Source organism: Micromys minutus (genome assembly GCF_963924665.1).
Source record: "Micromys minutus genome assembly, chromosome: 21".
Lineage (NCBI taxonomy): Eukaryota > Metazoa > Chordata > Mammalia > Rodentia > Muridae > Micromys > Micromys minutus.
The window spans coordinates 40,757,378-40,762,065 of record NC_137956.1 but is presented as its reverse complement, the minus strand read 5'-3'; the positions used below and the strand labels follow the sequence as shown (position 1 = coordinate 40,762,065).

Sequence of the window (4,688 nt, the reverse complement as noted above, 5' to 3'; positions counted from 1 at the left end):
ATGACCGCACTTCATGTCCCAGCTCACGATCCCCACTTGGGTCCACGTATTGTCAGATTCACAGACAAGGGGGCTCCCAGAATCTCCCTGGAAAAGAAGAGAAAGAAACCAACTGTTGAAATGGAAAAGAGAGCAGAAAGGCATTGCAAGGTACTGGAAGACCTTCTCAGGCACCCAGAGGCTCTCCCAGGCCTTGCTTCTTTGAATGACTGAGATTTAACAGATGGATGCTCAGCATTCTCTGAGCAGTGATACATCCCTCTGTGGAGATCAGGCACGCGGACACAAAGTTGCAAATCCAAAGGAGCCCAGAATAGCAGTTGTACATTGAAATTTACATTGAGAGTCCCTAATCTACAGATACCAAACCCTGTCCAGTAAACATCGAAGCCTGTCATAACTCATAAGCCTGCAGCTGTGGTAACCTTGGATACCCTGCAGTGTGTGTCCTGTAGAGACCACTCCAGCACTGGGCCAGTGTCTAGTTAGACCAGTTGGTCCAGGGCCTTCAAGAACTTAACTATTTGAGCACCATCATTGCAATGAGGTACTGAACCCTTACCACCACCTTGGAAGTTCTCCCTGCCTGAACTGTCTGGTTTTGTGTCAACTTGACACAAGCTGGAGTTATCACAGAGAAAGGAGCTTCCCTTGAGGAAATGCCTCCATGAGATCCATCTGTAAGGCATTTTCTCAACTAGTGGTCAAGGGGAAAGGGCCGCTTGTGGGAGGTGCCATCCCTGGGCTGGTAGTCTTGGGTTCTATAAGAAAGCAAGCTGAGCAAGCCAGGGGAAGCGAGCCAGTAAGTGACATCCCTCCATGACCTCTGCATCAGCTCCTGCTTCCTGACCTGCTTGAGTTCTAGTCCTGACTTCCTCTGGTGATGAACAGGGATAATGAAGTGTAAGCTGATTAACCCTTTCCTCCCCAACTTGCTTCTTGGTCATGGTGTTTTGTGTAGGGATAGAAGCCCTAAGACACTGTCCGTACTTCATTAAGGAGCTCCCTGCACAGGTCAACGGCATTGCCTTCAAGAGCCTGAGACAAGTTCAACTTTCACTACCAGCACAATTCTGCATGGCCTTGCCCCAACCTAAACCCAAAGCCCCACAATCAGCCACCACAACACGCCTTCCTGCCATCTCAGGCTCTGCTTAAGACTCCTGGATGAAGGAACAAGCTTGAAAGACTTCAGTCCTGGCACCATACACTGAAACAGTCACTTATCTAGACGGCAGTTACCACACTCACCCAGCTTCACCTCTAGAGATTTGACTTAGCCCTCCCGGCTGCATATATTCCAACTCTAACCACTTGTATGGCCAGCCACATTTCTTACCCCATTGCTCCGAACACATACAAAAGAAACTTTCTTCAGCAGAGTTCAGTCTCTAAACTCTCAGACATGCCTGGACCCTGTCACAACAACGGTACCCTCTTCTTTCCAAAAAATTCAAATTTATACCCACTGTCATCCCAACGCCTCCTTCTCAGGAGTACAGCCTTATGCAGAGGGAAGAAACAGACCTGAGGATCCTAGGGGTAGAAACGTCTCCGGTTTCTCACCTTGTGTTTTCACTGCAAGGCTGTGATGTGGGTCATTAAGGGCAATATAGGTCAAATGTTCATTCTGCATGGTTGAATGCCGCATGAAACTTAGTGAAAGTCACTGTTTGCTCTGTCACCCCCAGATTGTTTAAATGCTATAGCAGGATCCCTAGGTAGCAAAGGCTTGCCCTTTTAGGAGGAACAGGCCAGGCCAACTCATTAGAAACTTGAGGATTCACTCCATAAGCCTTAGCTAAGAGGTTAATGTAACTCGTACCAGATGACCTTGGTGGTTCACACCTTTAATCCCAGCATGAGGAGGCAGAGATAAGAGAATCTCTGTGAGTTCAAGGCCAGCCTGGTCTACATAGCAAGTTCCAGAGCTACACGGTGAAACCCTATCTAAAAAGGGGGCAGATAACTCAAGCCTTTGAGGTCACAACCAAACCATATAAGCTTTAAGGAGCTCATAAACTGACCCAGCAAGGACTGCATCTCTGCATCTATAGAAAGCAAACTCTGCATCTCTAGAAAGACAATTTAGGATCTATTCCAGAAGACGGGCAGGAGCCATCTGCATCCTCTCCGGCTGCCACCGAGTGTGAGAATGCACAGTTGCTCCCTTAAAGGCAGGCAGGCCACGCACTGGCCACCTGTTCCCTAGGAACAGACAACCAAGCATCTGCCAGAGTCTTTATAGTACGGGGGTCAGAGCTGCTGGGCACCAGTAAGGCACCTTTGCTTTCTATAATGGGAGCCCAGACTTTTCAGACAGGTGGTGCCATAATGGGGTAGAAAGTGTTCGACATCCCTCTGGAGCAAATGCTGCTCTGGTTCAGCACCACCAGCCCTTCGGAGGAGGAACAGCTCAAACTGGTCAGCATTGCATTAGTCCAGGGCAAATCTAACTTTGACAAAGGCCACCCCTCCTGTCACTCAAAAGACTCCTACCACGGCTACCATGTACTCACTGTCAGTCTGTTTTCCCACCTCCTTTCTTGCCCCGCACACCAGCCCCAGATCACCAGGCCATCCCACTTCTGCATTCCGCTGGACACACTCGCCAGTTTTGTTCTGTTGGCTCCAGCACACTGTCCCGTCTTTCACTTGGAAGGGCTTTCTGGGAAGGCACATGGGCTGGATGGGGGAGGGGTCATCCACAGGGAAGTACAGCAGCGCAAGGGCAATGTCACCCCTCACGGTCTGAATGCTAAAGTCTGAAGGGTAAGTGATGTCTTGGACTGGGACCAGGGTCACATTTTCAGATTCGGAATTCAGCCCATTGTCCCCCAGCATTACCATGTACTCCTCCTGCCTGAGAGGAAGGCACGGGACCATTACAGAGATCGCGAGGGTTTATGCCCCCGCTCTACCTGTGGCTCATGCATCTAAGCCTAGCCTCATATTCCATCCCAGGCACCAGCCCGCCCCCTCCCTCCAAACCACACCCCTTTCTCCAAGACCCCTGACCACCTTTGCCTGCCCAGCAAGTATGGTTCCTGGACCAGTATAACCTGGAAACCTAATAAACAGATGATGTTCAGGTGTTAGCTGAGACTGGTTAAAAGAAAAGTCCTTGGGTCATCTTTATTTTTAATCCTCTTCTTCTTTTTTTTGGGGGGGGGTGAAAATATTAAGAGCTGGGGGACAGGACACCCAAAATCAGGTTCCCACATACTTACTCATATATGCAGTGGGCTGCAGTCAACACCCATCGGTGGCTGACAAGGGAGCTTCCACATACATGTTCATTCTGACTCTGCAGGCTCATCTGCCAAGGTCACCTCCTCCCTGCAGACAAACTTCCATGATTTATCTCCGTAATTCTAGGCCGCAAGTGTCTAAGGAGAGATTAAAAGTGAAGCCACTACTCTACACCCCGGTCCCATTCCACACATAGTCAAGGTCATCCTCTGGAAGAGACTGTCTCTCCAGCCCTCCAAAGGCAGGAGCTGACCTCAGTTCCCCAGCCGGACTGAGTTGCCCTTTGAACTCCCAGGCAGGTCTAGCACTAGTAGTACCTAGAGAAAACGGTCCTCCTGGAAAACTCCTGGATTCCAGGGTAATTTGAGCTGTGGTCGCTGGAGGCCCTGATCCTGGAGTGTCAGTCCGGTCTAGATACACCGGAAGTACCGACAGATGCGAAATACTCAGGGGTTTCAAGCGGCTCTGCTGTGCCGGGCCCCTGGATCACTCCGGGGGCCCCCGGGGCCTGTGCGTCACTCCGGAATCCTCTCTGGGTTTGTATGTACCACCTGAGGAAGAGACCAACAGGAAAAGCTCAGCTTGAGCCACATCTGTGCGGTGCAGCTGCTGGCTCCTGGACTACCTGCCCCTACAAGCACCTGCTCTGTCAACGCCAACACCAGCACCATGGCCACTCCCGCCCAAGCCAAGTTCCACGAAGTCACACCTCCCCGACTGCTCCCACCAGGAACCCCGTCCCCGGCAAAGGCCTCACTGAACAGAGGCTGAAGAAGCTGAAGCCAGACCAGGAGGACTAGAAAGCTGCCCCTGTCACCCCCACAGAAGCCACCCATCCAGGCCTTGGATTCAGGCAACCCCTCTCCTGGTACTTCCCCGACCCCATCCCCCAGTAGTGTCTCGTGCAGGTGCCTTCCTGTGGGCAGGAAGGCTGTGTGCACCTAGGTCCAGAGTTACGCCCTAAAATGTCAGATGCCTCTGTCATCCACTCAAAAGCTAGCTGGGTAGCAATGTCTTAAAGACTTTGAAGGCATACTCGACCTTATCAATATTAAACAAAAACGGGGCTGGAGCACTTGCTGCTCTTGCCGAAGACCCGGATTCAGCTCCCAGCATCCACACGGTGGCTCACAACCATTCATAACTCCAGTTCCAGGGGATCCCGTTTCTCTTCTGACCTCTGAACTCGCAGACACATACACACACATCCCACACACGCATACACGGGGGGGGGGGGTGTTCTCACACACATGAATTAAAAACTAATATTTAAAAATATTTAATAAGAAGCCTACCCCAGTCCCAGACAACATAACATAATAGACTGGTAATTTCCCCTTTAATCTCTGGCGGTAAAATAAGGCCCATGCCTTAACATCAGAAATACACAGCTTTGGTAACAAGGCATGTAGCTACAATCCCAGTCAAGACACAGG

The 4,688-nt window shown here is 50.7% G+C and overlaps 1 pseudogene across 1 annotated transcript; it reads right to left on the bottom strand.

Annotated features, from left to right (window-relative positions):
- Positions 1-2,484: 2,484 nt before the first annotated feature.
- On the bottom strand, positions 2,485-4,088 carry LOC308434415 (serine protease 43-like; annotated as a pseudogene). The gene is made up of 4 exons: positions 4,010-4,088; positions 3,570-3,803; positions 3,231-3,389; positions 2,485-2,863 (listed from the first exon to the last, which is right to left on the bottom strand). The product of its transcript is annotated as a serine protease 43-like (transcript).
- Positions 4,089-4,688: the final 600 nt, after the last annotated feature.